At 39.8% G+C, this 21,414-nt stretch overlaps 1 protein-coding gene across 4 annotated transcripts in view; it reads left to right on the top strand.

The window, feature by feature from the left end:
* Positions 1 to 21,414, top strand: part of DOCK4 (dedicator of cytokinesis 4) — a 223,790-nt gene that overhangs the window by 371 nt on the left and 202,005 nt on the right. The window lies entirely within an intron of this gene.

The following is a 21,414-nucleotide window of genomic DNA, read 5'->3' on the forward strand; positions in this document are numbered from 1 at the left end:
GCGGCCGATGCCCAAGCCGCGGCTCCGGCGTCTCCCACTGCTGCCAGGGGATGGGGCAGGGGCCGGTCCCCGGTCTCCGAGGCGGGCGCTCTGTTCTCCCCGCCGGCGCTGGGTGAAAAGGCTGGCGTTTCACGGGGAACAAAGCAACCTAAAAACATCGCTGAGAGCGGCGACCCGGTGGGAGACGGTGTCCGCCGGCGGCCCGGCAAGGAGCGGCGACGGGGCCGCGGGCATTGTTCGCGCGTCGGGGGTTTTGTCGCTGCTTCGCTGGAAGCCAGACAAAGTGTCGCTTGTGGGAGCCGCACTGCCTCGCCTGTTTGCTCCCCTCTGCCCGGTGCAGGGCTCTGAAGCCCGCGGGTTTGGCTTGCGGAGCGATCGGAGAGACTCGCAGTGATTTTATTTTTCTTGGCACCGCCTACGCCAACACCCGGTGAGCGCCGGCCGCTGGTCCCGGACAATAGCCCCCTCTGACACGGCTGTAGCTGAACTGTTGTACAGACCTGCCGGCGTAGTAGGCAGCTCTCCGTGTGTTTACGTCTTATTTGAACGCGGAGTTGTTCATGTTGGAGAAAAGCGGGAGGAGCGCGGAGCCCTCCTTTGTGTGTGTGTGTGTGTGTGTAGCAGCGCTGTGGCGAGCCGAGAGCGCGGGGCCGCTCCGTCCCATCTGGAGTTGAGCCCAGATGTTGCCGTCCTCCGAATGCTAAATGACACAGATCATCGATGGGATTTTTTTTTTTCTTGACTTCTTTATTTGTCAGGTCACAGCTGGGTTGCACGATATTGATTAATCCTGCCACCCGCCTTTCTTTACAAGGATGGGCAAGAGGCTTAAAAATCACTCTGGGACTCCCTGGAATGGCATGCTGGATATTAGCAGTCAAGTATTTCAAGCTGCAGCCCTCCTCTCTTTCTATTTCTTGTTTATTTTTATTTTTGATCCTAGTGTGCTATTTCACAACTGAAAGCATTCTCCCCCTGCCCCCCATATATGAGCTAAAAATCACTATCTTTCTTATACTGAAAAAAAGCAGATTAAACTGTTCCCCCTATTTGAATAACTATCCCATCGTTGCTAAACAATTAAGAGATATCCCTTAAGTACGCTTTTCTACGTTTAGTAACCCTTTTCAGGTACTTAGAGGTGAATTGAAATGCTCTTCAGCTCTACCTTTGCTTACCAGAGCTGGTGCCACTGAAATCTTGCTCCTGCTAATGAGATACAGTTGCAATTTCTCAATAGAGATCTTCCTTTGGATCAACCAGAAAATGTGGCCCCCTACAAAGATTGTCTTTATTTGTGCAAATATAATATAGTCACCCAAACGATGCGTATTCTTATTTAAATTCATTTCCTGGTTTTCTGTGATTTGGCTTCCAAAGGCTATTCAAGATAGTAACAAAAAGCCACTGTTCAAATTGGTTTCTCTGTACCCCTTGGATGGGAGTGATATTATAGTTCAATGTGACTATTGCAAAATGTTGAAATACTAACCTAAAGAAATTTAATTTTTCTCTTGGACTGCTTTTTTATGCTATGTGCTCACTCACCTGCATGATGAGTGCTGTCTGCAAAATCTTCACACCCAATTACCCTGTAAGCTATTGTACAACATAGCCGTGGAGGGGAGGCAGCAGGAAGGCTTGTATCTTGCTGCATAATTGTTTAAACTTTATATGAAGTGAACCTCATAAATCAAACTTGCATTTTGCACCATAGACCAACTTATGTGGTTTTTTTTGGGGTTTTTTTTTGCTGATAGAATTATTACATTTCCAAACAGCTGTTTCATACTTGTATGTTTATCTGCTCTGGAAAAATGGGTGTGTTAGGAAACGCCTTTGAGAATCCTGATTTGTACCAAGCATATGCATCCTTTATGCAAAGAGCTCAGGACTTGCATCAACATCAGACCTCATCTGCATTTTCAGTCTGAATTCTGCAGCACATGCTGTGTGCTGCACATTTCTACTGTGATGCCAAAATGGATGAATAACCAGACAACAGCCACCTAGTTGCACTGAAGGGGTGCTGGTACCAGGTGGCTGTTGCTCACTTGCACAGCCTGACTGATCCCCCTTTGAGGGGCAGGTAATACAAGTCACAGTCTTCTCTTCTATAATTTTTTTAACTTCTGCCTGCTAGCTATTGATAATATCTGGTTGATTTTTTTCACTGAGTATGTTGCTTAACTCACAGTTCATTTACTAATAGGCAGACACACTGCTTGTTCATTTCATGGTAGACATTCATGCTGCTATGAGGAAAACACCACTGCAAATTTGTGTGCCACCTTTTATACTATAGTTGTGTGGTTTTATTTCCAAGGCTACAGATTTTGTCCGTTATGTTGTATTATCCATCAAGATGCTAAAAGTGAAATAGGAATATTTTTCCAATATTGAGAGCTCTCTTTGTTTGGGTTTTGATATCTGTATTTTCACAACAGAAGGTTAAGCCTGTATATTTCACTTTGAAATTGCATATGTTTTGAGTCACACCTTCAGCTGTGGTGGCATTGTACCAAGGATCCTGAGGTCAGTTATGTGGAGTATTTAGCACAAAGTATGCTGATTAAAGGGTAGGAGAGGTAAGATTATTTTTTGCTGTTTATAATGTTTAAATGTGGTAGATGTAAAACGGAGTTGACTTGCACGAATACCATATGCTGATCTATGTGAATTCAGAACCCAAGAGAATCACAGATTCATTTAGGTTGGAAAAGACCTCCAATATCATAGAGTCCAAGCAATGACCAATATTGTTTAGAGCAATCATCAAATGCTTTGTTAAAATGAATCATTTAAGATTGCCTAGCTTTGGATGCTCTGCAGGCAGCAAAGCAGTTAGTGTAGCTTTCAAAAGTGACGCTTACTGGTTGGTGTGTACTAGAAAACTTTAGCTGTAATACATAAATCACTGGACTAAATAATTTGTAGCTGCTGTTTGGAGTAAAGATAGAAGTTCTGTTTCATCCTCTATATTCAGGATATCTGTTTTTCTTTTTGTCTCACCAGATCTGCATAATGCCATATCATCTGATTTCTTTGATTTACCTGGGTCTGTAAGGGTGCAGTTGTGTTTTCTGCAAAGTAGGCGATTTACCCTTTTTCACTGAGCACAAAGTTTCTCAGCATTTCTCTGGAAGGCATTTTTTGGATTAAGGTGGAAAGATTAATTAAGGAGACTAATTAAAAATGGTTGCTGAATGTATCACCTAATATATAAGCAGAATGGTATTCCAGATGCTGAAGTAATTCTGTACAGCACATTGTACCATTTTAACTCTGCCAAGCTGAAATAGTGATTGATATTTTTAGTGTGGTTAAGCCATAAATGTGCTTTTCTGAGAGGGCCATGAAGTTTGGGCTTCTCCTAGTTTATAGATGAAGAAGTGTAGGGTTCAAATGGCTTTGTACTATAAGCTGAGGTTCAAAGGAGGAAAAAGACAGAGGCCTATTAGTTGATCACAGGAGCAGTATTGACTTGCACATAGACAAAAGCCACATCAATTGGCTTGTGTCCTGTTCTGAGTTGCAGCCAAACTAGTCTTGCTAGCAGTCCTGTTGCAAGATAGCAAAGATATCCTTATCTCCATGCTGCAACCCCCTTTCTGACTGCACTAACTTTACTGTAAATGAACTTGGTTTGTTTAGCTCAACAGTAGCTCTGTCAGTAGCATGGTATAATGTGTTTTGTTAAACACTTCATTTGCTTTTCCTGTGTGCCTCTTCAACAATACGAATAAAGTCTTCAATCAAGCCTTATTTCCTCCATTCCTCTCCATTTATTGTGCCTCACATTTCTATGTGGAATTCACTTTGTATTTTTGTCTTAGGCTACTATGTTCACTGGAAATGAGCTATATCCAAAACTTCTATCAAGTTGTCTAAATAACTATTGAGAGTTAAGGCAAAGCAAAATATAATGTATTTGTGGGTTCATTTAACTTAGGGGCAGTTGAAGGGTGATTTTTGCTTTCTTGTAACTGTTTGTATGGCTGGTGACTTGAAAGCAAGTGAAGGTGTGAGGTTCCATGGGGCTCCAAGAATGAGGCTGACAGATACCAGTGCTCCCTTTGCCTCACTGGGACAGTGGGAGTCCATTATGAATTATTCCCCCAGTTCCAGCTCTCTGAGATCACAAAGACTCTACATTTTCTATAGGAACATTTTTGACACATGACACATTTGTCATGGAGGCTTTTATATCAATTTAGTATGTCAGTCAAATAAAGGTGGTATTTTTTCTAGTATTTTATATAAGCAGTAACTTTCAATGTCTTTAAAAAATGGAATTATCTCAACTTACAGCTTTTGGACAAAAAAAATTGCTGACTGTGTTCTGTTGGAGTACAGAACATGAAGTTGAGATTCTTAAGTAATTTTTGGTCATAAGAATAGTCTTAGACTAAACAAATTAGATGGTGAAATAAGGCTAAATCAAGATTTTAAAACTAATTTTAAAAAGCTGCCTCCAAAAATCTATAGACTTCCTTATGGGTTTGCAATGTTTTGAATGTCTTCACTATTTCCCAAGGACAGCTCAGAGCTGGCTGGCTTGTTAGCATGATATATAGTGCCCTTCAGAGACCCAATTTTTTCCTATTCTCTACATATCTGGAGCTACTGAGGAAAATTTCTGGTGGTTATTTCATGGTTAGCTCTATACTGATGTCACTCTTTCTTCCTCTTTCACTGTATTGAGGGTTTTTTACCACAATTCTCACTGCTGGACTTGTGAGGCTACTAGCTGGGCTGGATTTATCCAAAATGTGATAGAACAACGGTGAATTAAATGATGTAAGCCATGAAGATGAGACTGTGTTCTCCCTGTGGAAAAGGAGATTTGTTGTTTTTTTAATCTAACATAGGCTAATGTAATGTGTGATTGTTTCTGCACGCTCAGGCAGCATGAGATGGAGTCACTAACTTCTCTGTCAAGGAAGCTATAATTGGGTACTGGACTCCTACCATGCAGATCTCAGCAGCTTTTTGCACTGCTGCAAGAGTGTCTGCCATTGACTCATCTCTCCGCTTCCCTAACCTGCACCCCAGAAAGGAAACTTCAGAATAAAATTGGGTTTCATGTTTGCAGCCTGTACAACGTTTTCTATAATGTTCCATAGTTCCCAGCTCATTTCTGAGTGTAATTCACTATGTGGGTTTTGTACTATAAAGTTATCTGTAATTTAAGTTTTGGGATTGGGGAAAATCCTGAGGAGAGCATTTGACTGCTTGGATCATTTGTGACAATTGAATGTATTCAGCAACTGAGACAAGGCACTTTGAGCTGACAGTTTGCACCCTTGGGAAATGTGTTACTTCATTTCTTTGGTTTTTAAAGACTTTGTGTTGTGGGGTTTTTTTTGTGTGTGTGTGGTTTTTTTTTAACTGGATTTTTTGGGTCTGTGAAGGTACAGGGGAACAAACTTGATAACCCATCAAAGCCTTGTTCTTCACAGAAGGGTTGAAATGCAAAAGTTTTGCTTCAATGTCATGGAATCCCTTTTGTTACTGTGGGATTTTTTTTTTTTTTGCATGTAACCGTACATCATTAAGTAACCTTTTGCTTTTCTTCATTTTCTTGCTATCTGTTTGTGAGGAGCTGGGCAGAATTACTTTGAGGTGACCATCATCCACTTTGCAGTGATTTGGAAGCCAGGTGTCTAACCTGGTGGGACATGTCTCTATTTGTCACATGCATTTAATATGTCTTAAAAGCTTCTAACATAATGTAATACAGAGGATTGCTTTTCAAGTTCATCTTCAAGATCTTCAAGATCTTCCTGAAGATGATCAATAGAACTATAGAAAAATGTTTAGGAAGAGTTTTGAGAGATTTAACCTATACTGCTTTCTCAAGGCCAGGTCAATTCTAGCTGTCACTTCTGGAGCATGTTTGCCAATATGTTTTTTAAAATGCTGAAAGCCGAGCATGTACAACTTCTGTAGTCAGTACTTAGCAATTTCACTATCTAGTAAGTGTTGAGCACTCAGTTTTCCTCTTGAATGTAAAATTAGGTATATATGAAGACTTGCCAGGACTTTTCTTTGTATGAAGTAGCTCCAGATATTTCATTCTGTCCTTGTAAATGATATGTTCTTATCTATCACCAATTGATCCATGTTCAAAACTGGGCAGGGAAATTTTATCAGGTAAAGCATGAGCATCTTAGTGTGTGCTTTAGGTGATGTGTCTTGTCTGCTTGTCATTGCTGGTGTGCCATGTGTTCCTGTTGCAGCAGCCTTGCTCTGACTCACGTTCGGTCGGGAGCTGCTGATCAATCCCTCAGATCCTTTTCCGGAATACGCTTGTCTAGACAGCCCTTCTTCCACCCTGCATTTGTCAGCTGATGATTTCTGCTTCTGTGTCTTTACTGAATGGCACTTCTCTTTGATGCTATTTATTCCATTTGTCAGCCACACTGACTCCCAAATTTCCCTTCTCTCACATGCCTGTTGGAAGCATCCTGCTTGACAGGTTTGAGAGATGAAATTTAGGAACTGTAGTAACTAGCAGAAGCAGATCTTTTTATGAGAAGCACAGCATGATAAGCAACCAAAGATGCTTGGATGCCACAATGATTTGCCATTAGTTTGCATTTGCATGTTTAAAGGAATGTATTTTTCAGATCTTTACAATGACAAGAGACCAAAGTCAGCTGCTTGAGTTTCTCTTCCTAATGCATTTTTCTGGTTACTCAGAATTTATGTCCCCAGTTATATAGTTTAAAGATGATATGGTAACTTGTCAACTTTTCATTTTTGGGTGCCTGAAATATTTTGTTTAAAAAGAGTGCTGATCTAACTTCCAGATGCTCATGGGTGAATAGGAGAGCTGCAAACTGTGTAGCTGTGAAAGTCACCTGTGCTATAGGGACAAAGAAACAAGCTTGGATTTTGCAATCTGTAATGCATTGTGCTTGCTCGTTTTTTTTTTTTTGGTTTTTTTTTTTTTTTTTTTTTTTTGTTGTTGTTTTGAATAAGAAAGTAAGAAAGTAGGATAAAAATTAGTTTTCCAGTATTAAAAAATCAAAAGTCTTACTGTAGGGAAAAACCCCTTGCTGATACCGATTGCACCTTCCACCTTTCTCAAGTTAAGGAACCAAGTCAACTGACCTTTTTGGATTCACATGCAATTATTTATCTACTTTAATAGAAACTCCTGAAATCACTTCAACTAAAAGTGAGTAAGGTGTGTTTACTCAGTACAAAGAATTTTTTTCTTCATAGTTTTTGTGTAGAAAGCCACACTAGTAGATGAGGTAATAAAACTGAAAATGGAGTTGTTAATTACCAAGACTTAGTTAAGATGTTTGAGGAATAAATTTATTTCAGTTCTGCTTTTTGTGTTACTGGATTTCAAGTGTGTGTTTTTGTGCTTTCAAGGCTCTGGAAGGAGGTGGCTGGTCTAATGCAGTCAGTAGCTAAATCATGTGCTTGTTCAGTACTTTCTGCAGCAGAGAAAAAATGTGGTGCCATTTGAAATCCGTTGCTTGGGATTTCTTGATTTGAATTTTGTTGTTGTTTGTACTGAAATGATGATTTCGGAGTTTTTATTTAGAAGTGCAAAATGTGTCCTTAACTATAAGGGTCTATACTGATGCATTTTCATGAATACTTATCATGGAGTAAGTGAGAATCTACATACACTGTGGACAAGACATTATAACTGCATAATAGGGGCTCTTCCATAATAGAAATGATGGAATTTTCCTTCATTGTTTTTAGAGCAAGGCAATTTCTTTTATTATCATAAATCATTTAGTACACAATAGGGTGTTACATAAAAGAATATTGTTTTATTCTTTTGCAACTCTTAAATTACAGGTTACAGTGCAGAAATTAAATGATTACTCCATGAAGTCTTATTTTAACTTTTCTCCTGAGTAGTGTAGTGAGGTGAGTATGTGCAAGATGTTGGGCAGGTTGGGACAGGATACACCAGTAGTTCTGATGCTTTGTTTTGTTCCATGGCCTGAGTGCAGTCTTCTATTATTTCATTGTTTTTATTATAGAAACCTACTGGGTAACAGCTTGATCCATGATCAAGCAGGAGTTTATAGACTACATAAGTGTGCAGTAGTTGTATTTTTATGAGGTAGCATTCATACTTCTGTAGGTGATGTTACCTATAAAATAAAGACTATGAACTTTTTTTTCTGAGAAAAGCACTGTGTGAGGATGGCTATTGGGTTTTAAGTGCACTATCTTATCTTTTGGAGAAAAATATAGCATGGGGTGACTTAAATGTCAGCAGAGGTATCCCTATGAACCACAGAATCCATAGGTACAACTAGGAGGAGCACTCTCAGACTTGTAGGTGCAGCTCTGATGTATGCTGCTTGAAACTAAGCAGGATAGAGATGGGTCACAGGCTGTAAATGCTATTTTTTGGTAAGTAATAGTGGTAGTTTTGATAAGAAATAAAGTTGGATAATATTTTGTAACTTCAAGGAATATGCCTCTTTTCCTAGGCTGCATGGTTCCTTCACATCTGTACTAGGCCTGTCAGTGAATAGAGAATACAGAGCTTGATATGCAGTTTGTGTCTTTGCATGGGATTTAGAAGTGCTTCTTCTGGTGTTAAGATTGTTTCCTCTTACTCTGATAAAGAAGGAATATGAGTCTGTATTTTTGAAACCATTTAATGGACAACAGTTGGCAGAGCTGCTCTGTTAATTCATGGTTAATAGTGGAAACTTCTTAAACATTCTTTACTTATCTGTTTCTTCCCTGTTCCTCTTCATTCACCCCCTGCCCCCAGCTTCCTTCCTTTTTTTGGTCTGTAAAGCTTAGGACAAAAAAAAGAGGAAATCCTAAGGTGGAAAACAGAAGATCCCTGTTCTTCTGTTTCAGTCTAAGAAGCACATGTCACTTCTCTATTGGGTTTGTAACCTCTATTCTTCCACCTACCCCTATCAGAAAAAAAAAATGACTAGCTGATTTTAAGTCAAACCAAAATGATATTGATATCCTCTTTTCCATTTGGAGTAAGAAGACCTGAATGCTTTTTCTCATTGGGCCATTAGTTCTAAGTTCTCAACTGTGTTGAACAAATGGGCTTATTCCTATTGCTTGCCAGGTGAAATAGGTGAGGTAAGGGCAGACATATCTGCCTGCACATATTTTGCCATTTTATTTGTTGTGCTGAAATATGCCAGTGGTAATAGTAAGCATGTCAAATTACAGATTCTCTGGTTGTTTCCATTACTGGAAAGCTCAATTAAATCACTTAAATTTTGATTATTTTTTTTCAAATTGAATTGGAAGACAAAAGACAACAGAGTTAAGCTTTTCATAATGATTTAATTATCCAAAGACAATTTCTTTTCACCAATTAATTAAAAAAGCATTGTAAGAGATGTTGAAAATATGTAAAATACCAAAATAATATGTGTTTTTCCAGGCAAGTATGTGATGTTCTTGCATGTGAGACAGCTGTTGGTTTTCGACTTTAATCTTCTTTGGAGATAGTGTTTGGAAATGTAACATGGTAAGCAATATCCTGAGGAATCTGAGGTAATGGATTCTCCAGCCTCAGACATGATGACATGGAAATCACTTATTCCATAATTGCCTGTAGTGTTATTTCTTTTAAGCTGCTGTGGTTCAGTGGTTGCTTCTAGAAAACACTTGTTTTATGGGTTTATTTTTAAAAAAATATGAATATTAGCTTTATCTCAACCTGAGCAATTATAATGTGCTTCAAGAAGCAACACATAAAACTTGATCTCTTGATGAAAAGCCTTGGCTTCCTGGTGGCATGAAGGATGAGCAGTGTCAGTCGTGCTGTTCCTACCTCTCTGTTGCTCAGTGTTGCACTGAATCTATTGCTTTTGTATCTTCAAGCTTAAGTGTACTCTTGCTTGTTTACATTCAGAAAATTCCTGGGGAAGCCTTTAAGACTGAAAATTGTAGATCTTTTCTGTGTTTGCATGCAAAGAAAACTATTCCTTTGTTTCACTTCTGCAAAGACTTGGTTCTGCCAAATTGGCAGGGGCTTGAATAGCAGTGTCTCTAACAATGTATATTTAATAGGTGTATTAAATAGCAGCAGTTTTAATAGCTGAGATAAAGTGTATCTGTTAAGCAGGCACAAATTATGTTGGTCCCTGTTTTCCCAATCTAATCTGAAAAATGTAATCTAGTAAAAAGGAAAAGTGCAGCTGCAACATTAGAAAAATTGCACTGGTTTTCATCATGATTCTTACAAAGATATGTTTGGATTTATATTGATAAATATTGCCTCTAGCTCTTTTTGAGCAGCCAGTTAACAGCCTCATAATTGACATGCAAATATGGTTGTGCAGATGATAGAAATCTGTGGTCATTATCAGTGTGCTTTGCCTCTTTTTGAGTTTTCCAGCAAAACAGTGTCCAAATAGAAAGGGACTGGATTGATGAGGAGGTGCCTCTTTTCAGAGGGGCAAAGGTCCAGAATAAACCTATTTAGCTGATATGTACTGAATGGACTCTTAAACGAGCAAGTTAGGATCTTTTGGTTAGTCTATGAAGTGGATTTATTGTTTGCTGAGCCATCATAAGTTTGGCTTGCTAATGACCTCTGTAAAATACCATTCATGTTTTTATGTGCCTTATGCAAAACCTTAAAAAGCGCTCTGCAGGCTACAAATAGCAGGTTTTGTGTAGGATATGAATATGCACAGCCACCCTACCAAATGTTAAAGTAATCCAGGACACTCAGAATAGCATATTGAGCAGAATGTAATTGTCTGGGAGCCATGACCATGGCCAGGCCAGCTCTGGGGCTCACCCAGCTCTGGCCATGTACTTCCCCTGTGCCTTCCTAACAGCTTCTCTGATGAGCAATTGAGAGAGCTGGTCTGGCTGGAAACTAATCACTGTTTTTGGCAGGGAGGTGTTTACAGTGCATCAGCACCTCTAGCTGGGTTTGGATTGTCTGCCAAAGTGAGTGTGCCAGTGTGGGGGGAGTGAGGGAGGGTGCAGCTGGGAGCACAGGGGATGGCAGGACCCCAGCACTCTGCTTGTGCCTGCAGGCACATCAGATGAGATGTTACAGAAAGCTACAGCCTAATGAGAAGTTTAGTTGGCCTATTGAGAATATATCACACTTTTCATGGGGCAGGAGCAAATAACAAACTGATATATAAACTGTATGTCATCTTATCCAGCTGTTTGGTCTGGATTTATGTGTGGGTTTGTTTGTTTTTTTTTTTACACAATCTACTGTTAGTTATAAAACTCTTACACATTTTAAGTTTCTGCCAAGCACAGTAAGTGCTTTCTTATTCCAGAGGCTACTTTGTGAGCAATTACCACTTTTTACAATCTCAAATTTTGTCTTCCTTGCCACAAGCAGGACTGTCCAAACATGTTTTAAACATGAAGTTGAGATTGATTTTTGTGAGCCCTTAGCAGGCTGCTAAAATAGATTGAGTGTCACAAGATCAGAAAATAAAAACTCTAAAGATGTAATTTCAATTTTGTGGATGTAAAGCTAGTCAAATTATGCCATGGAACAGAACCTATGGAAAAAGGTAGAAAGTGACAGAACTAAGAACTGGGTACATCAGGAGTCCTGTGAAGATGTAAATAACACAGTAAAATAAAATGAGCACTGATATCATACTTCTAACATAATTATGAGAAGTCTTTGTCCTACTGCTGCATTCAGAACTTAAACAGGTAAACATAAGGTGCTTTCAAAATCAAAATATGCAAAAGAAAAAATGAACAGTTCTGCCTGATATAATAAAAATATTTGATATTTGACAATTTGACAATAAAATTTTTGATGTTACACAAATACTTTATAATAAGTATTTTATAATGATGACATATAATAATGTGGTTTTTATGAGAACTTGAATGAAAACTACTGCTTCTCCAGAATGAGGGCTCTTAAGCATTGCCATTGCCTCTTCAGTCAGCATAGATTGGGGAACTAAGTTGAGGAAGCAGCCTTGGTGGTTTCTTCTTCCAAGCATCTCTACTAGTCTTGTCCCATTGCTTCTTTGCTGTGGCAATTTCTGTGTTAGCTCTCCTGGAAACCAGCAGTGGAGTGCCTGAGCCACAGTCATGTTCCCTTCTGGCTCTGCTCTCACCGAGCTCATTTGTCTCACTTCTGGCTGTCAATTTTTTAGGTCTGAAACCTACAACTCAAGCTTAGACAAAATACTCTTTGGTTAATTATGCATTGTTTGTTTTGTACCAAAGTAAGTTTTGGATACATAACAAGAACCTTCAGCACAGGAGGAATTGTTTGATTTGGCTGTGATCTATGGGTACCAGACTTCTTAGTGTCTGTTAAATACAAAACAGCATCCTTATGACTTTTCTGGTATGGTAACTATAAAGCCTGGACATCACATATGTAACATCATACTGGAGGCATTTTCTTCAGTGTCTTCTCCCCTTTTAAATTAGTCTAGTTATGAACTGACTTTTACTGTGTTCAATGCATTTTTAAAATCTAAAACACCCTCGGGGAGTGGGTGTGTTTAATGTACAGAAATGTATCAGAGTAGGAACTGGCATCCCATACATAAACTGTGGATGTTTTTTTTTCTCAGTTTCCTCAAATTGTCGGTCACCTTGCTTGTGATACTTCAATTATTAAGTGTGCTTTTGACCAGTTGTCACACAAGGTTTTGAATGTGTGTGTCCCTGCTGTTCAGCCCTACCACAATGAACTGGGAGGGGAAGAGGAGAAAAAAGGAGCTGTCATATGTCTGATAATTGTTGTTTGGCTCATATCCAGGGTTCTGTTTATAAGAGTTCTATAGTGTGATCTTAAAATATGTAACTTGTCTGAAAATGTCAATATTTACTTTTCTCATGAAGTCTTGATTTGCTGAAGAACCTTTAAAATTTTAGGGGCAAATAGTTATCAGGCATTGGTGTTCCTTTTACTTCTTGCAAAGAGTTTAGATAACCCTTAGCCTTTTCATCTGTATGCATGTTACCTTTTTGGTTTTTTTAGACAACTCTGCCCTATCAGTTTGCAAAAGGAAGCGTTTGGTGGGTGATTTCTTTATGGAAGATTAGATACAAAGACAACTTCATGAAGAAATACAAAAGTTTTGAAAGGAATAGCTTGGTCTCCTCAGATCTATATTTAATAGGAAAGCTGTTTGGGCAGGTCTGGTTTGGCTTCTTTTTAGTTAAAAAGGCTGGATACTGTGTAATTCCATGATGCAGTCATTTTTCATCCTCTCTAAAGAACTTTACTTCCAGAAATTCATCAGTGTGTAGTTCAGCCGTAAAACACTTCTACTTTTTCCTAGTATTAGTTATTTTGTGCAGCTACAAAGAAATTTGTGTTCTGTATGGATGATGACTTAGTGAACATGAGGCATTCCTGCAGCCTGTGGTATGTCACGGGGGCCCTGGGGAGGTGAGAGCAATGCTGGGGCTTCAGATACGGCCCTGAAAGGCTGACACTGCTACTGGGAAATGCTGCAGCACACACACAGCGTAGCATACCTGATTTAAATACCTCGAATTCCCCAAGTTTAGAGACGGAGCAGAATTTCATAGAATTTGCTTTGTAATCTCCTGTCAAGCTCTCCTCAAGGCAGCATTATACGCTGGTGCGTGAGTGGGTGAATAGCACTTGGCAGGCTTTGCTGGCACTTGGCTCTTCTACGTCTCCTGCAATAATAACTTAGAAGCAGAACTTCTACCCTTCCCCCTGCTTAATTTGCCCATGTGCTTCTCCCAAATATGATGGTTTTTGCATTTTCTGTATAATGTCAATTTCAGGCACAATTAGCTTAAGTTTCTCCTAATGGGAAAAAGAAATTTACCTGCACAGCTGTGTGGAGATATAGATAATTCTTTTGTGTTTACTTGCAAACTGCTTTTTACCTAGAAACCTTTTGCATGTTAACCTTGCAAAGGTGAACTGCTATAATTCATGAAGCATGGGACCTGAAAACACATATGTTAAAGTATGTATTTTATTTGTATTTTTGGAGGGGCTTTTTGGGTAAGAATGGATGCAGGGTATTGTAGCAGTATCAATTGGAAATGAAGGGAGACTTGGACACATGTGCCTACAAATTTAGGCTTGGCAGACCTAGAAGAAAATTCAAGGTACTGGGTTTCAGAAGAGACTGGATGAGGGATTATGGAGTGCAAGTGAAATGACAGGCAGGGGCAGAGAGGTCAGAACTGCCATGTGGTTTTATCAGGGTTTACTAATGAACTTACAGGGGAAAAAGCTGGTAGTCAGACACAGAGTAAGGAGGAGTTATGGCTATAGTGAAAGGCAGAAAAATAAAGTGTGGAAAAGTTTGTAAGAAACATTTTTTATGTTCCACTGATGGCCTGTTTTGTGGCATCTTCTGCCTGCCTTTCCAGTAGGGGAGTTGTAACTAAGGTTTGCTGCAAAACTTGCAGAATAAGGACAGTGGGAGAAGCAGATCTGGGAAGTGTTTCTGGATGATGTGCTTGTCAGGGATTATGGTTTGGAAACCATATACATAAGATTACTTCTGGTGCTAACTGGATCCTACTAAAATGCACTTCAGAAACAAGACCATGTCAGGATTTTGCAGTACTTGATTCAGCTTGAATTTTCCTGGAATCATGTTAGCTGTGTGGTTTTAGTTGGGAACCTCAGATTTGAGCTTTCTGTAATCAGTTGTCTGTATCTTAGTTTGTAGGTCATGCAGGTTTTAGTTTGCTAGATAACGACTCTGAGAGATTCTTGAATGTTGCTAATGAGCTTTGGGCTAATCAAAAGTCCTTGTCCTCTGGCTCAGGCTCCCTGCTATCTGAACAAAGTGTTCCTGAAAATACACAGTTTCTTGTTTCCAGAAGGGTGCTTGGAAACTTTTGGCTCAATACTTAATTGTGACCGAAGAAGTGACTGAATTGAGAGCTCAGGGGGTAATGCTGTTTGCTGTATTATGTGCTCCAGCCACTGAGGTGCTGGTGAATTTGCTAGAAATAGGCAGCATTCAGCTGCAACTTGAGGATTCAGTCACTGTGTGACCTACAAATGACAGAGACAGTGGTAGATGTTGAAAGAATTAGACACTGCAGATCTTATCTGTAAGATGTTCATGCTTTTTTACCAAGGTAGTGAATTCTGTCAGTGTCTTGTGTCTGCTGGGAATTGAGGTTGAATTTGTTTTTAAGTATGGTTTCCCACTTGGAAGTTATCTTGGTTAAATTACATGTTCACTTGGCTTTAAAAGAAGTGCTTTGTTTGCTGTACAATACACTACCATTCCCTGAATTGTCACCTCACTTCACCTCAGTAAAATACAGACTAGTAGAACTTGTGTACTAAAAAATACTATTTATTAAATAAAATGAGGAGTATGTATTTGTTCAGAAGTGTAGGAAGTGATGAGTGACTTGATTTTTTTTTTTTTTTTTTGGGTTAAACTAAGGTTGACTGCAGGATTCTTTTTTTCTTTCAAATTCTTTTTTAAAAATTTTAATAGGTTTCTGTGTAGAATGAGCCTTCAGTCTGCTGGCAGGCACTCTTGGTTAAAAAACACGACAAGCATGTGTGAGTACATGTGTACCAGTACTGCTCAAAATATCATCACAAAGGGCTGTGGCAGAGAGTGATAAGAGTTGAGTCTGTATCATCATGAACTGTGCAGCAGAAGTGTGATGAATGCCTATAGAGTTTGTCTGATGGCCTTTTTGTTGAAAATAATACATGTTTCATAAAAAATTAATAATTGTAGTTGAATGTTTTAAATGTCTGTTCTTACATAGTTCACTTCTGAAATCCTAAATGTGTGTTTGAAAATGCTTTCTGTTTTCTTATCACAAATATGATTTAAATTTTCAAGTTGTGCAGCTGTGTGTGTAGTGGGAGACACTGGTGACCTTACTGAAGACCGAATTCAGGCCATTCGGCTGCCATCCAAATGCTCTGCCAGCTTAGCTACTTGACCACCTGCTTCTGTTTTTCCATTCCCTTTGCAAATGTAGGTTTTGTTCGTTTTCTGGCATCTCATCGTTGCCTTTCATAAAAAGAAATCAAATTGTGAGGATAAGGTCTGTACTGTAGACCACTTGGGTGTTTGGGAAAGAACAGAGGATGATGCCTTCTGCAGCTCCATGCTTGCTTTCCCCAGCCCTGCTCCTACACTTTGGATTGCAAGACTCAGTGGTAGCTGTGTAGTTGTGCTCAGTCTCACTGCAGCTTTCCTGCTCTGCATGAGCCTGGTGGCTGTCCTCAGTGAAAAACATCCAGGTAGTGCTGATGTGCTGTTGGAGTGTGTGGATTTTAATTTTAACTCTCAAAATTTTAACTCTCAAAACAAGCAGCTTAAATTCTTTGTCTTTGTTCATATCTTTTCAATATGTAAAACTGGAAAAAAGGAAACACTGGTCATAAATATCTATCTTTGAGACCTGATGGTAAATGTTTTTGAGTACGAATCCCTTAATAGCCCAATGTAACTGGAGTGCTGAATGGGGAATCTTCAGTAGTGAGTTACATTCCCACATCTACTGGTCTGCTCATTGGCTACGTCCAAATTCCATGACCTCAGTGCCTCAGTGGTTTGTAAAGCAGCACTTTGAAAAGCAGGCTAGCACTGCTGACTGAAAGCTTGTGTACTTGTTTCATCTGACATAGCTGAGATGGTTCAGGAGTTACGTCTGTGGTTGGTTGATGAAAACTAAAGGAAAAATGGATGGCTGTTCTGTAGCTTCTCATGCGTTAAATGCTGCTGGTGATTTCTAAAGTTTTTGTCCCATTTTTGTCAAGACATATAACCATGATGCAGTGATTTGGGTCCACTAAATTTTAAACTGGAAGCATCATAAATTACTTCTGGTTGCAGTATAAATGCCAATGGATTGTTTTTATCTTGCACGTTAAAAATGCATCAGTCATGGAAAAAAAGTCTCTTGCTTTTTTTCTATTGCATCTGAAGGCTGCATTTGGTGTTCCCACAGGCTTGGTCTAGTGGAGCGGACAGAGTGCAAGAGGAAGGTACTGCAGAAGCTGTGAAAATGCTTGATGAACTCACTTCTATTTTGGTGTTTGTTTCCATTGCATTCTGTAATACCCACAGTAGATGTCATTTTTCAAATGGTGGCTTGATTACCTGGACTGTCTTTTGCTCCTGGTTTAGGCAGGAGAAAAGAGTGAATGAGCAGGCACTGGCTGTGAATCTGATCTAATAGAGTTAGCTGTGCACATACTTGCAGCATTGTCTGAATGAGTGTGATTTTTGTAATCTGGCAGTATTACTTGTTAGACAGATTAGTCACTTGCCAATGCTGAAGTGGGAACTTTGGTCTGGGAGGCAAAGAGCCTGGCTTGGAAAGTCTGCACGTTCTACCATTTGCGAAGGTATCTGGTGTGTTAAAACCAGGTGATCTGGCATCAGGATGTGGTTGTCCAGACTCTGCTGTGAGATGTTGAGGGTCTCCATGAGCTCTGTGTAGGTGTGGGGCTGGATGTTTGCTGGATTGCCCTTGTAGTGTCTGCAAGGTCCCTCTGACATCCTAGAGGATTGTCATGAGGGTCCCAGTTAAGGTGAGTCAGTGTTGTCAAGAAACTGAACTTCCTCTAAGCTGTCATGCTACAGAGGCTTCAACAGAAATATTAAGAATTCTTTGAGCATATCTTACTGGTTTTGATAATTTATTTAACCAAAGTGGAATAATTGAGCTCCCACTCTTAAGCTTTCTACAATTAATATTTATTATCTCTTTTGATTTTTATCTCTTGGGTACCAAGGATGAACTTCAGAGACAGTGTTCATTCATTTCTTTGCTTTCCTGCCTTTCTTTGTAAAAGAATCTACCATTGAACAAGCAACATGATAAACCTTTAAAAAAAAAAAGCAAACAAACAAAACCCAAACAAATAAAAAACTCACCAAAACCAAAAGGAAATCCAAACCAAAAGTCCACAAAAGATTCCTACAGCAAAATACAAACCAGTTCAACATTTACCAGTTAGTATCTAGTATTCTGCTTTCAGCATATTAGAAAGACAGTGCAATTAAACAATACACATGGGAACAATTTTCTTTAGTTACTTGTGAGCATTCAGAACCAAGTGTAGGGATAAATGTCTAGCTTGATGTCATCTGATACAGGGGAACATTTCTGTGCATCCTGTTTATAGAGTTTTGGCTTCCCAAGTGGTAAAACAATGTGTATTATAAAGATGGGTTAAAGAAAACATTACCTCTTTCAACCATTTGCTGTTATTGTTTTGTGCAAATCACATGCTGTCAGCTGTTTGTTTCTTGGGGTTTTTTTTGTGTCAAATGTGGATTATTTTCCTGTTCACAATAGTGTCTAGACAAGTAGTGGATTGCTGTATGCCAGCAATGTGCCACTGCAAGTCTGAAGTGGTAGTATCTGATTAAGATAATGAATAATACCTTTTTTGGTATATCTTAGGGAGTGTTGGTAGAGCATCCAAGCTCTCCAAAGATTTACTTCTTTTTTAACTGGCTGTGTGTTCACCATACTCAGGATTTAGCCTGGACAGACTTCAATACATATCTGCTAGGAAGGGTTTAAAGAGGTAATGAGGAAAAACAAACATTTTGTTTTCAATTGTATATTATAAGTGATCAACATAAAGCCAAGTTATGTTTTTATGCCTGATTTAAGGCCTTGTTTCTCAAAATAAATGCACAGATCTGGAAATTGTGTGATGCAATGCCTGTTTTGTCTTATTTTCTTTAACTATTAGTCAGGTATTTGGATAAGAGATGCTATCAATGTCAAAAGCAATTAGGTGTAGTAGCATCAGGGTTTGAGACCATTTTTATGCCCTACCTTGTTAGGTTATAGAAAGAAGAAACAGGGTCAATATTCTCTTTGGTATTCTCCAGACAGTGCCACTGGAGAAAGAGACTGAGATTTAGCCTGGCTTAGAGATTTGACAGCTGACTTTGTTGTGCCACATTAACTATGATGTGAATGTGCTATATGTGAGCTACTGAAAGTTTTGTGTAGTCTAGAGAAAGAGTGATCTTGGTTCTCAAGCTGCTCTCAAGACCCAGAAGAGTTTTCAGGGCATGAATAAATCATCAGTGAATTAGTTTTGCTGAGACAGATGGTCTTCAGTGTGAATGGCCAACATTTTGTTGAGGGTGTGGTGGATTGGCTTTGGGTGGTCAAGTTTTTCTAGCGGTACAGGGGTGGGACTTTGATAAGATGCCAGAAGCTCCCTCCTTGTCTGACAGAGCCGATGCCAGGCAGCTCCAAGATAGACGCAGTGCTGGCCAAGGCTGAGCCCACCAGTGCTGGTGGTAGTGCTGCTGGGATAATGTATTTCACACTGGAAAAGTTGCTACATGGCAGCAGCTGTAGCCAGAGAGAGGAGAGAGATTACATGGGAGGAAGGGCTCTGCAGACTCCAGGGGCAGGGAAGGAGGGCTGCCCCAGTGCCACAGCATTCCCGTGCAGACCTGGTGAGTCTGGCTGTCCTTCTGCAGCCCATGGAGGTCCATGGTGGAGCAGAGATCCACCTGCAGCCCATGGAGGAGCCCATGCCAGAGCAGGGGCATGCCCAAAGGTGGCTATGACCCTGTGGGAAGCCCATGTGGGACCATAGCTCCACAAGGCTCCTGGCAGGACTTGTGACCCTGTGGAGAGAGGAGCTGGAGCTCTGTGCTGGAGCAGGTTTGCTGGCAGGACTTCAGACCCTGTGAGGGCCCCATTGCTGAAGCAGCGTGTTCCTGAAGGACTGCACCCATGGAGGGACCCACACTGGAGCAGTTGGTGAACTCTGGAGGAGTTTGTGAAGGACTGTCTCCTGTGGAAGGGACCCCCATGCTGGAACAGGGTCTTCTCTCCAAGGAGGAAGGAACAGCAGAGACAACATGTGGTGAACTGACTGCAGCCTCCTTTCCAAGTCCTCATAAGCTGCTGGGGGAATGGACAGAGAAAACTGAGAATGAAATTGAGCCTAGGAAGAGTGGGGAGGAAGGTGTTTAAGATTTAGTTTTGTTTCTTGTTATCCGACTCTGATTTGATTGGTAGTAAATTAAATGAATTTTTCTCCTAGTCAAGTCTGTTTTACCTCTGATGGCAATTGGTGAGTGATCTCTCCCTGTCCTTACTCTGACCTACCAGCTTTTTGTTCTATTTTCTCTGCACTGTCCAGCTGAGAAGGGGAATGATAGAGTGACTTAGGTGGGACTTGGCCTTCAGCCAGAGTCAACCCATCTCAGAGGGGAAGAGGGCCTGATGTGTTTGGAAATACTTATTGCAAAATAAAAGGAAATGGTACTGTCAGGCCATTGATTTTGGGTCAGTATTTAAGCTTTTATAAAGTGTGGACCTAGAAAGGCCTTGTTAACAAAGGCAGACTTCTTGACAGATAGATCTGTAGTTCCTAAGAGGAGCCAAACTTTTATTACCCATTGTTATCCGTTAGACTGGAAGTTTGTCAGGTGCTGGGAGGGGAGAAAGCAGATGGTAAGAAAAAATGGACAGGGTGAAATTGGAATTTCTTCAAAAATGTCCACTTATTCTAAGGTATTTTTAAAATGTGTTTATATCCTAATGGTATTTCTGCTTGATATGAAGATTTTGATTGTATCAGTAATGCAGAATTGGGGTTAACATTTTCAGCAGGACCAGAATTATTTCCAGACAACAATACTTCCATATATTTCTAGATTTGTTACAGTAATCTTAGAAATCCTTTATAGTTTCAATGAGGTATATATCCCCTGCAGAAGCACCTGCTTTTGTAAGAGTAATCGTTTACTTTAATTATTTTTTAATTACATATTTTCCTTGGGTTTTTTTAAGGTGCTAACACTATCCTGTGTTTCAGATAGCCCTGAGATTGTGTCCTTAAGCATTTATATGAAAAACCTGTTAGTTCTCCTGTTTGACCTGGAAATTAGAGATTTTTCCCTGTAGTTACAGTAACACAAAAAGTCTGTTGGTTTTGAGCAACACTCAGCAGTTATCTCTAACATGAAACAGTAGTGATAGATAGATTAAAGGAGCCCTTGAAGTGCACCACTGTTGAAGTTGAGGTGTTTCACCCTCCCTTGAGACTTTTTTATTAGCTACATCCATTACTTTGTTATACTCTGCACATAGTTTGGACTTACAAAGCAGTAACAGACAGAAGAGGAAAAATGGTGGAAAACCCCTGAATTTGGTAGGATGAAACCAGAGCACAGACATGTAAGAATGGGAGCTTGAAACCATCAGGGAAAGTATTTGAGAGAGAAGACCTTGGCTCAACAGAAGTAGGATTTGTGGGGAAGGACTGACTATAGAGGAGCTGTCTGCCTTCAGCTGTTTTCAAACTGCCTAAGCCCATGGATGTGGGAAGATAATTGAATTAGGAATGTCACTTGTCTGTGGTTTATCAGAAGCCTCATTATTAGCTATTTTAAAGTAGGGGACAGTGGGTATGAGATGATGTGCAGCTGGCACTGCCAGGCTGAGAATGTG

This window comes from Molothrus ater, chromosome 5 (assembly GCF_012460135.2).
Source record: "Molothrus ater isolate BHLD 08-10-18 breed brown headed cowbird chromosome 5, BPBGC_Mater_1.1, whole genome shotgun sequence".
In the NCBI taxonomy this organism is placed as follows: domain Eukaryota; kingdom Metazoa; phylum Chordata; class Aves; order Passeriformes; family Icteridae; genus Molothrus; species Molothrus ater.